Here is a 13,031-nt window from a genome sequence, read left to right as displayed (position 1 = left end):
TTTGAGCATGCACAGCACACATCCACCTCCTTGAACATTCACAGCATACACACACACCCCCCCAAGAGCTTTAAATATTTTCATCACATATACACATACCCTTGAATGTTCACATCACACACAAACCCTTGGATGCTTGCTCCCATCACACTCTTATACAAACCCCTGAAATCCATATGATACATATGTACCCTAGAACAGTCACACCGAAACACACACTGCACATTCTGCAAGCACATGCCTTTGAAACTGATAGCAGAATACACATGCAAATTCTTGCACGTTCACATCACACACAGACTCTTGAAGATTCACCTCACGTGCTGTTCGCTGTGCAGGTCATTTGCCTGTTGCTCTCAGATTTATCCCCTGCCCTTCCCCTGCTCTGCAATATGTGTGTGTGTGTGTGTGTGTGTGTGTGTGTGTGTCTGTGTGTGTGTGTCTGTGTGTTGAGGGGGGTGCTGACCCCTGAAAATTACATTTTCCAAGCTTTCTTGCCACTGGATTCCAGTTGGGTTTGGCCAATAAGAGTTACCAGTGAGAGGTGGGAAGGTGAAGGGAGAAGCCAGGTATTTCTCCTCCTTCTTTGCTTGGGTGGCCTTCCCAGCATCCCTCTGTGGTCCCATCTCCCGTTAGCAGACTTATTCATGATTCCAGTTCCTTCAGGATGGCAAGGGGCCAGGCAGCACCACCTCTTTGCTCTGTCCCTCCAGCTCTAGGGGTGGTGGTGGCTTCTACTCTTGCTAATCTCTGCGTTGCTTCATCATCCTCTGTTTTTGTTTTCCATACTTTCCAACACTTCTGTAACTGGTTTTCTGTATTAAATTCCCTCTTCTGTACTACCTGGAATGGGTGACTTTTCCCTAACTGGACCCTGACTTCTGCTTCTCTAACACCCACCCTTTAAAATATTCTCATCCCTGACCGATACTTTCCTCCAACTGTGCTGAGGTCTTTGTTGGATGGAATCCTGGTACAGAGTAGGTGTTCAGTATTTGTTGAATGCATGAGTACAGTGCCTCCTTCCCTGTTCCAGGATTTTTCTGGGACAGAGCTTTCTGGACCCCGGGACTAGATGGCTCAGGGGCACATTCAACCCTTTCTAGATGGACCACAAATGATGACAGTGAGCGCAGCCTTATGAGGGTCCAGGCCATCTCAGACGGAGCCCATTTGGAGAGCGGAGGGTAAATGGCGTTCAGCTGAGCCATGGGAGCTTTTGTGGAGCCTCACGATTTTGCATCACGGGGCCAGACATGGTTTCAGAAGCAAGGAGACTCTCAATGCCTGAGATAAATAGGGAAGAATGGGAGTGTCTATCCCTCACCACTTGGGTGCACCTGTGGCCTGAGCAATGCCCCCAAATCTAAATTCCTAGTTGTGAAACTGACTTGAGCAAGCTGTTCCTTATCTCAGCATTCTTGCTTATAGAATCATGAGGGATCATGACCCATCACTTATTCATGTTTATAAAATGTCTAAGGAACTATCTGGTCTTGAACAAGTAATATGACCCCATGTGGGCCTCGGTTTTCTCATCTGCAGCCTTAGGAAGTTGGCTTCTCAATGCCGGTGGGCGTTGCCTTGGGTTGGTAATAGGTGGTCAGGGTGGGTCCCAAGCAGTACATAAGTTGTCCACAGGGTGGCGCCACACACAAAGACATACACAGCCCCAGACACTCCAGGCCAAAAGCTGTGCGGCCCACGGAGTCAGAAAGCCCACGTTCCTCTTCCCCCGAGCCTCCCTGCATGCCAGTGCCTCTGAGTGGCCCTCTGCCTGTTACAAACTGAGTTAAAGCATTGGAGATCACTGCAAATATGAAAGATAGGGTGAGGCAGAAGTCACCAAGTCATTAACACATTAGAATTACTATAGCTCATAGGATTAAACAGAAGCATGAAGAGGGTGTGGGCACTCAGGACAGGTAAAATTTGAAAGGGAAGACAGAGCCAGGAGAGGAAAAGTAGTAACACCAACATCCAAGCACCAAGCATTTTCACACGTATTTGACTCAATTTAATGTAGCTTTACTTCGAGCTGACTGATATGCTATATTCTCCCTGTAGTCCAGTGTCCTAAATTTATGTGATTTTTATAGTGTGCTCGAGGAAAGCAGGGTTGTGTAGGTATCCCTAATTGACAGGTGCATGGAACCAGGAGCTGGGGAAGTGGAGTGGCATGGCCCTTGCCACACACCTAGTAAGCGGCAGAGCTGGGACTTAGACCAGGGTCCTCATGAGCCATGAAGGATACCCCTGGGTACTGGAAACAGTCAGTAGGGTGGGCACCCACCTCAGGGTGGTTTGGGTGATTCTGTCAGCTGCGACAGGGAGACAGTGCTGGCCAGGTCACACATGGCAGCAGTTGAAGTGGGTGAGCTCCTCAAATCACCTGTGCTTCTACTTCCTCTCTTTACATTTGGGGCAACGAGGCCTAGAGATGGAGGGTCTCTTATCTCAGGCCTTATACAGAGCTGGAGGCAAAGGCAGGAGACCCAGGGAGTCCTGACTCCCACCCCCAGGCTTTTGCCCAGATGTCCTGTGCAGGCTGCCTGGCTCCAGTGTGAGAGCTGGTATCTTCTGGAAGCCTCAGGAACTCCCCTCCAGCTCACAAACGCCAGGCTCTGAGGAGCCAGCATGGCCCTGGGGAGAGCCTCTCCTCGGGCCCCTGGCAAGACTCCTTGGTTCTCATAACCCCCACCCAGTAGAGCAGGGATTACTCAGCATACCAGGGTCTGTGGAGGTAGGGAGAGCTGGGCTCTTCGCACAACTTTCCCTGGGATTACAGGATAATGCATGTGAAGGAACATTCGCTCATCCGAGTTATGGGTTATGTGGAAATCAAATTGTAGTAATCTCCCCTGCCATCTGGTCTTGGCACTGCTAGCCAGGACCTCCCAGAGGTCTTCTCAGACCCCTGAGCAGGGCTGGGGCCAGGGCTAGATATGCTTGTTGTGCCTGGGGCCAGGCCAGGATTTTTCAAGGGTCCTGGAAGGGTTTCTACCCCCAGTACAAGAGAGAGGAAGGCAGGGCAGGGCAGCTGTAGTTCAAGCAGGGATGTGTAAACCCATTCATTACCAATGCTACTACACATGGATGGTCCACCTGCTCTTGTAATGAAAACTCAAACTTGTATTTTACAAGGTCTCATTAGGCACATTTCTGGGGTTGGGATGGTGGGAGGAGAATTTTTCTCAAGATTAGATGCAAAGATCTCCCATCCTCCATAAGAAGTCTAGCCTAAGAGGTAGAGTGTGCTTTTGAAGCCCAAGCCTTTCCTGCCTCCAAAGAATGGGAAGTCAGGTTTTCTGTAGCTAGTAATTTGGGCTCTGCTTTCATGGTTGACAGAAAGCCCATAGCCCACTGAAACGTTTGAGGGAGGAAGACAAGAGGCAGGGCAGTGGCATGTAGGGGAGAAGCATGTGGACTCTGGCTCCAAATGGCCAAGTTTGAACTCAGCTCTGCCCCCTGGTAGCTGTGTGATCTTGGGCAAGTCATTTGACCTCTCTGTGCCTCATCTGAAAAATGGGAATACACATGGAACATACCTTGTGGGGTAGCTGTGAGGATCAAATGAGTGTGTATATTAAAGCACTTAGAAGATTGCCTGGCACCAGGGTCCCAAGTCCAGAGACTGTCCTGTATGTGGGGTTGTGGCTGATATGTAGTTGGTGCCAGTGGTGAACAGGTTCTTGGAGGTGGTGCGCAATGGGGAGAGAGTGCTGTTTTGTAGCATTTGCCAATTTCCATGGTGTTAATACTCCCACCATGGCTGGTTTTGAGCCACTACTGTGGTGCCATTAAATGAGGGATAGGGAAGAGGTGCTCATAGTTGGCTCTCAGGAGTTGGTGTGATCTGGTTCCAGCACAGTTCTGGTCCAGTACTACTGGTGTGATAAGGCTGCTTAATAAATATTAAAATTTTTCATACTGGTTGGTAAATAGCCACTGCCTCAAGAGTTCTACTGTTCTGTTGACCCTGGCCCTCCCCTCATGATCCTCCCAGAGCTCCCCCTGGTCCATTAACTAAAAGTTGTGAGGACCCTGCTCCTGTGATTTGGCCAGTATCAGTTCTGATGGGTCAAGGATGTGTCAGACCAGTAGATAAATTATTTGGGTATCACAGGTCTATAGACTAGAAGTGTCAGGCCAGTAAGCTGAGTGACCATGGCTTGTGGGCATGATGCCTGGCCCACCACTGTTGGCTACCTTGGGAGGCCCCATCCCCAGAGTGTTCCCCAGCACAGCCATAAGACAAAGATGGAGCCCTGCATCTATCTGGAGGTTGAACAGGGGCAATAGTGTACATCTCTGTTAATGTAGAGTTTGCACATGATTTGCTTCAATGATTTCAAAAATGTAATCAATATGACCTGCTTCGCCAGCTTGGAATGCAAATACCATCACATTTCTTTTATTCCTTCAGTTGATTGCTTGAACAATCTTTATTATTCAGAAGATCAGGGTCTCTCTTTTGAGGCTTCCTGCCCCTTGAATCGTTGGCTAAGTATGAAGGAGAAGACCTACTTCCAAATACCAGGCAGAAAGACAACTAGAGTCTGACTAGTCCACTCCCTGGCTCTCTTGGTGGGTGGCTGCTGTGGTGCCCCCACTCAGGACTCCCAGCTTGACCCATGTACCAAGGTGGTTGGATCTGGTTGGAGCCAGGCAGGTAGCAGAAATGAGTGTGATGAGTTGTAGGTGACAATAGAGAGTGGTGGCATCTGTGGTGAAGTGGCACGTGCAATCCCCCAGCCAAATATGGCCAAATGTGGGCCCTGTGTTGCCAGATTTTCTCATTTTTTCAAAAGAAAGAGGATATAGGGCTTCCCTGGTGGCGCAGTGGTTGAGGGTCCGCCTGCCAATGCAGGAGACGCGGGTTCGTGCCCCGGTCCGGGAAGATCCCACATGCCGTGGAGCGGCTGGGCCCGTGAGCCACGGCCGCTGAGCCAAAAAAAAAAAAAAAAAAAAAAAAAAAAGAGGATATATGTGGGGTTTTATTTTTGAGGCATAATTTAAATACAATAAAATATATAAATCCTAATGACTTTTTACATATGTATACATTTTACATATGTAACCACCATCCATATAAAGATACGGAACATTTCCATCTCTTAGAAAGTTCCGTTGTGCTTCTTTCTAAGTCAATAGCTACCCCTCCCTCCCTAAAGGTAACCACTGACCTCTATATCCATAAGTGAGCTATGTCTGATCTTAAACTTCTTATGATTAACATCTTACAGTATGTATTCTTTTGAGTCTGGCTTCTTTTGTTCAGTACAGTACTCTTGAGATTTTCCATCTAGCATGTTATCAGTAGTTCATTCCTTTTTATTGCTGAGTACTACCAAATACCACAGTTTGTTTACCCATGCTCCCTTTGAGGATATTTGGATTGTTTTCACTTCTTGGCTATTGTGAGTACAGGTGTTATGAGCCTTCATGTGTAAGTCTTTTTTCCTGGACATATGCACTCATTTATCTTGGGCATATATATATAGTATATATACTATATACTATATACTAACATTGGAGTAATATTGCTGGGCCATGGTATAAGTCTTTGAAACTTTATTAGACATGGACAGTTTTCCATAGAGGTTATGTCAGTTTACATTCTCACCAGCAATGTGTGAGAGTTCTAGTGCCTCTATATCCTCACCAGCACTTTCAACCATTCTAGTGGGTGTGTAGTGGTATCTCATGTGGTTTCAATTTGTATATCCCAATGAATAATGATACTGAGCACCTTTACATATATCTATTGCCCATTCAATATTTTCTTTCGTGGTGTTCCTTTTCAATTCCTTGCCCTCTTTAAAAAATTGGGGTGCCTTATTTATGTAATACATATGATATATATATATAATACATATAATATATATATACATATATATATTCTCTATTCTTTATGTATTCTGAACACAAGTCCTTTATCAGATATGTGTGCTGTGAATATTTTCTCCCAGTCTGTGGCTTGCCTGTTCACTTTCTTGGTGGTGCTGTTGTTTTTTTCCTTAAATGTTTGGTAGAATCCATCAGTGAAGCCATCTGGGTCTGAAGTTTAATTTATATAAGGTTTTTAACTACAGATTAAATTAACAAAAATAGTATTTCCTTTTTCTTCTTGTTTCAGTTTCAGTGGTGTTTTCAAGGGATATTTTTCATTTCCTCTAAGTTGTTTATTAACATAAAGTACTTCATAATATCCCCTATTGTCTTTTTAATGTCTATATGATCTATAATAATGTTCTCCTTCTTAGTCTTAATATTAGTATTATGTCTAATCTCCTTTGTCTTGATTATTCTTACTAGACATTAGCCAATTTTATTAATCTTAAATAACACAATTTTCACTTTTTAGATTTCTCTGTTACTTTTATCTATTTCATTGAATTTTTTGCTCTTATATTTTAATTTTCTTTCTTCTACTTTGGGTTAAATTTGTTCTTTTTTTAGCTTCTTGAGGTAGAATCTTTGGCCATTGATTTTATACCTTAATTCTTTTCTAATAGTACCATCTATAAATTTATAAATTTATAATTTATAATACCCTCTATACATTTATAAATTTATAATTTATAAATTTCCCTCTAAGCATTGCTTTAGCTGCATCCCACAGATTTTACTATGCTCTTTGTTCACTTCAAAATATTTTCTCATTTCCTTGGGATTTCTTCCTTGATGCTTGGAGTTATTATTATTTTTTTAAGGGTGCTACTTAATTCCTACATATTTAGAGACTTTTAGATTTTGTTTTGTTGATGATTTCTATTTTAATCCATTGTGGTCAGAGAACATACTCTATATGATTTTAACCCTTTGAGATTTATCAAGACTTGCTTTATGTCTCAGCATATGGATTATTTTGGGGACTGTTCCAAGTAGATTTAACAAAAGTTATATTCTGCAGTAGTTGAATATTGTTTTCTATGAATATTAGTTAAATCTAGGTGATTGATAATGTTGTTCAGATCTTCTGTATACCTCTTGATTTTTTGACTAATTGTTCTATTAATTAAAAATATTTGGGGCTTCCCTGGTGGCTCAGTGGTTGAGAGTCCGCCTGCCGATGCAGGGGACATGGGTTCATGCCCCGGCCCGGGAAGATCCCACATGCCACAGAGCAGCTGGGCCCGTGAGCCATGGCCGCTGAGCCTGCGCGTCCGGAGCCTGTGCTCCACAACGGGAGAGGCCACAACAGTGAGAGGCCCGCGTACCGCAAATAAAAAATAAAATTCATCTATGGTTGTAGATTTGTTTGTTTCTCCCTTTAGTTATGTTTTTGCTTCATGTATTTTGAAGCTCTGTTATTAGGTGTATATGCATTTATGATTGTTGGGTCTTCCTGATGAACTGACTAATCATTATAACATGTTCCCTTTATTTCTAGTAATATTCCTTGTCTAGCAATGTATTTGTCTGATATAAATATAGCTAAACCAACTTTTACATCAACTTTCTTCTGATTAACATTTATATGGTATATCTTTTTTCACCCTTTACTTTCAAACCATGTCTTTATATTTGAAGTGTCTCTTGAAAATAGCATAATTTGAGCTCAGTTCTTTATCCAGACAATCTTTTATTTTTTTTAAATTGAAGTGTCTGGTGTATTTATATTTAGTATAATTATGGCTGGCTTTAAGTTTGCCCTTTTACTCTGTATCCAGTCTCAATCCCTATCTTATATATTTGTTTCTTATTTTCAGCCTTGTTTTGAATTAATCAAGTATTTTAAATTATTCCTGTTTATTCCTCTGTTGGCTTTTAAACTGTACTTTCTTATATTATTTTAAATGTCTATTACAGAAATTATAATATGTATGCTTAATTTTTTCACTTTTAACAAATTGTGTAATTAGTACATTTAATAATGTAAGAATCTTAGAAAGTATGATCTCTTTTACTTCCTCTCCCACCATTTGTGTTATTTTTTCAGATAAACATACACCAATATTTACCCTTTCCTTTTTTTTTTTTTTTTTTTTTTTGTGGTACGCGGGCCTCTCACTGCTGTGGCCTCGCCCGCTGCGGAGCACAGGCTCCGGACGTGCAGGCTCAGCGGCCCAGCCGCTCCACTGCATGTGGGATCTTCCCGGACTGGGGCACGAACCCGTGACCCCTGCATCGGCAGGCGGACTCTCAACCACTGCGCCACCAGGGAAGCCCTCCTTTTACTCTTCATTCCTTCCTGAAGATCTGGATCTCCATCTGTTCCTCAGCCAGAAGAACTTCTTATAGTATTTCTTTTTTGTTGTTGTTTTTTTGGCGGTACGCAGGCCTCTCACTGTTGTGGCCTCTCCCGTTGTGGAGCACAGGCTCCGGACGCGCAGGCTCAGCGGCCATGGCTCACGGGCCCAGCCGCTCCGTGACATGTGGGATCTTCCCGGACCAGGGCACGAACCCATGTCCTCTGCATCGGCAGGCGGACTCTCAACCACTGTGCCACCAGGTAAGCCCTGCTTTCATTTTTTAATAATGTTTTCACAGCATATAAAATTGTAGGTTGTCTATTTTTTCTTGCAGCACCTAAACAATGTCATCTGGGGCTTCCCTGGTGGCGCAGTGGTTGAGAATCCGCCTGCCGATGCAGGGTACACGGGTTCGTGCCCTGGTCTGGCACCAGTTTTTTTTCCTCTTTGTGCTTCAGTTTTGTTATTTTCTTGTTGATCTTTTTTTTTTTTCATTTACTGGTCCTTTCTTCTGCTTTATTCAGTCCATTATTGAGTTACTTCTTTATTTCAGATATTTTTTAGGTCTGAAATTTCCATTTGATTCTTCTTTAGAGTTTCTGTCTCTGATGAAATTCTCCATCATTTTACCCATCATGTTTATACTTTCTAGTAATTTCTTAAAATATTTATAATTGTCATTTCAAAGTTCTTGTCTGTTAATTCATTATCTAGGTTATCTGTAGGTCTGCTTCTATTGACCATTTTTTTCTTGATTAGAGTTGTCATCCTTCTTTGCATTTGTTGTCATTTTGGATCCAAAGCTAGATGTTTTGTAGAAAAGAACAGCAGAAACTGAAGTAGGTCATATTTATCCCCAGAAAGGTGATGTCCTTTTGTCTCTCAGCAGTAAAAGAGTGGTTTCATCGTCATTGGTTTCAAATGTCTTGAGGATGGGATCAGGCCTCTTCTCTGGGATCTAAATATTAAATGATTTTAATATCTCTCTCTGATTTCCTTTCCTGCTGTCACATTTTCATTCTATGGGAGACTTCTTGCTCTCTTTCCAACCCAAGTCCACATGCTGCTGCACAGTTGATAAACATCCTGTGGGGGAGGATTGGCGGGTAGTGACTGCCATCTCTACCTGAGGGCTCAGTCAGAACCCAATTCATTATGCCAGCCCTTATGGTCATTATGAGTTAATCTGGTTTCCTTTTAGTTCAGCAAAATACCCCTATCTATTACGAGTTTGCTTCTCTGCCTGCCTATGTTCCCAAGAATTAAAACAGCCACTGGTCTCTATTCATTTATGAAAGGCTTGTCTCTGTCTAAAATTTAGTTCATTTAGATCTCTCTCCATCCTTAACTCTTTATTGGGTTTACAAAATATGATTTCATGGTTTATCTGATGTTTTCTCACTGTTATGGTAAGAGTGACTGTCTGTTATGACCTGCTCTATTAATTGGAAACCCAGATGATTGTTCTTTTAGTGTGAAATCATCTCATTTTCAGAGGAGCAAAAAATTCCAATATTTAAAAAATGTTATGTAGGATGAAGGAAATGCTTTTGCGGGCTAGATTGCTTTAGGCCATAGGCCATATGTTTGCATCTCCTGATCTAAAATAATTCACCCTCCAAAATTTACAAGCAGCTCATGCAGCTCAATATCAAAAAAACAAACAACCCAATCCAAAAATGGGCAGAAGACCTAAATAGGCATTTCTCCAAAGAAGATATACAGATTGCCAACAAACCCATGAAAGAATGCTCAACATCACTAATCATTAGAGAAATGCAAATCAAAACTACAATGAGGTATCACCTCACACCGGTCAGAATGGCCATCATCAAAAAATCTACAAACAGGGGCTTCCCTGGTGGCACAGTGGTTGAGAGTCTGCCTGTCGATGCAGGGGACACGGGTTCGTGCCCCGGTCCGGGAGGATCCCACATGCCGCAGAGTGGCTGGGCCTGTGAGCCATGGCCGCTGAGCCTGTGTGTCCGGAGCCTGTGCTCCGCAGTGGGAGAGGCCCGCATACCGCAAAAAAAACCCAGCAAAAACCTACAAACAATAAATGCTGGAGAGGGTGTGGAGAAAAGGGAACCCTCTTGCACTGTTGGTGGGAATGTAAACTGATACAGCCACTATGGAGAGCAGTATGGAGGTTCCTTAAAAAAACTAAAAATAGAACTACCATATGACCCAGCAATCCCACTACTGGGCATATACCCTGAGAAAACCATAATTCAAGAAGAGTCATGTACCAAAATGTTCATTGCAGCTTTATTTATGATAGCCAGGACATGGAAGCAACCTAAGTGTCCATCGACAGATGAATGGATAAAGAAGATGTGGCACATATATACAATGGAATATTACTCAGCCATAAAAAAGAAACAAAATTGAGTTATTTGTAGTGAGGTGGATGAACCTAGAGTCTGTCCTACAGAGTGAAGTAAGTCAGAAAGAGAAAAACATACTGTATGCTAACACATATATACGGAATCTAAAAAAAAATGGTCATGAAGAACTTAGGGTCAAGATGGGAATAAAGACACAGACCTACTAGAGAATGGACTTGAAGATATGGGGAGGGGGAAGGGTAAGCTGGGACAAAGTGAGAGAGTGGCATGGAAATACATACACTACCAGACGTAAAATAAATAGCTAGTGGGAAGCAGCCGCATAGCACAGGGAGATCAGCTCGGTGCTTTTTGACCACCTATAGGGGTGGGATAGGGAGGGTGGGAGGGAGGGAGATGCAAGAGGGAAGAGATATGGGGACATATGTATATGTATGAATGATTCACTTTGTTATAAAGCAGAAACTAACACCATTGTAAAGCAATTATACTCCAATAAAGATGTTTAAAAAATAAATAAATGAAATAATTCACCATTACTGATGAGATAACTGTGAATTATTGTAGTATCTTACTACTCTCAAAAATGGTTTGAGATTTTTGTTAAAATCTGCCTGTACTTAGAGAGTCTATCATGCTTATGTTCTTCACATATTTCAGAAGTGTTATGATAGGGAAAATGTTAAGAATCTGCTTGTTAAAGCCATTTGTACCCATGGTCAACAGTCTTTCAACCACTTAAGTCCTTGGATCACAGCAAGCCCTACCTTGAATGCAAATAGGATGGGATCTCTTTGTGGGGGGAAGAGAAAGAACTGACATTGCTAGGGTTTTTTTTTTTTTTTTTTTTTTTTTTGTGTGTGTGTGTGTGTGTGTACGTGCGCAGCGTTGCAGGGTGGGGAGCACTTAGGGAAAATAATTAGCTGCATAGGGCTAACTGGTAGTCCAAATTGTCAAGTCCAGTATAGTGTATAATCTTAAAGACCTGGACAGAATGCAAGGCTGCTCTTTTAAGTCCAGTGAGAGCCTGAGGCATGGATCAGGAATTCTGTCAGAAGGATCCAAAAGATAGAGAACAGCCTCAGGGGCAGAGGCCAGGAAATGAGCCATATCCAGTGTAACACACTTCATTTCAGCAGATCTCATTGTGATATTAATAAAATCATATATATATATATTTTATCTATCTCATTGTGAAAAGTTAACCTGACTCTTCACAAATATAACCCTTAATGAGCTCTATGATAAAACTCTTGACAGAGCATATCCTTCTCCAGTATTTGAAGTTCTGCCAAAAGTTTTTACCTGGGGGCTTATAGGTAGGTGATCACTGAAAAATCAGTAACCTGTTCTTTTGAATATGGAGGGGAACAGCAGGAGTGAGAGGTGAATAGTGTCTGAGTTCACTGTGATGCTCAGATTTGGTACATATTTCCTATCTTGGGCCCCAACCATGTTGATCATAGCTCAGGTTGCTATAACAAAATACCAAAGACTGGGTGGCTACAGCAGATATATATTTCTCATGGTTCTGGAACCTAGGAAATCCAAGATCAAGGTGCTGGCAGATTCAGTTCTTGGTGAGGGCTCTCTTCCTGGCTTGCAGATGGCTGCCTTCTCACTTTGTCCTCATAAGGTGGACCGAAGAAACTCTGGTGTCTCTTCCTTTTCTAATAAGGGCACTAAGCCCATCATGGGGGCTCCATCCTTAATATCTCATCTAAACCTAATTACCTCCCAAAAGCCCCATCTCCTAACACCATCACGTTGGGGGTTAGGGCTCTAACACATGAATTTTGGGAGACATAAACATGCAGTCCATGGTACTTATTGATAATTTATATCACACCATCTCTTCCTCTAGTCAGTTCTGCAACATTTCTTTCTTCCAATTTGTAGTCTTTCCTGCACATCTTCGTTGTGACTGTTTCATTTCAGCATGACAGTTTATTTCATTGCTTCTCTAAAGTTGTATAAGTAGTTCCTTTGTAGTTTCTCGGAGTTCTTATATTTGGTTGGGCATCTTTGCCCTTCTTGAACATTAAAAACCTTTAATTAATTAAATAAATGCACAAACACATACAGATTAATCTGCTTTTGATTAAGCAGATAAATGATCAAAACAATGCAATTTTTGTGAATATTTTTATGTACTGCATTAAGAGAAAAATAAGTGACATGCTTAACATGGCACTTTGTAGAAATTCAAAGGTTAATTTAGAAGATTAAGTAAATACTTGGAAATGTATATCGTGCTTTAAACACTTTTATATACAGTTCAAGATAGGTGACACATTTAATATCAGTATGTAAATATTCTAAATTTCATTTGGAAATAATAGGTAAACAAATGCTCAGAAGCATATCAATTCTTTCAAAGGCAGTCACCAAATGGATAGGCATGTTTTCAATGGCTGTAGTTATTATTTTAAAAATGCATGATCAGTGGAATCTTGGGGAAATAAGCCTTTGGATTTTATACGTC

The sequence above is a fragment of the Kogia breviceps genome, chromosome 3, assembly GCF_026419965.1.
Source record: "Kogia breviceps isolate mKogBre1 chromosome 3, mKogBre1 haplotype 1, whole genome shotgun sequence".
In the NCBI taxonomy this organism is placed as follows: domain Eukaryota; kingdom Metazoa; phylum Chordata; class Mammalia; order Artiodactyla; family Physeteridae; genus Kogia; species Kogia breviceps.
The sequence above is the reverse complement of the archived record's forward strand: the minus strand, read 5'-3'. Positions refer to the sequence as shown.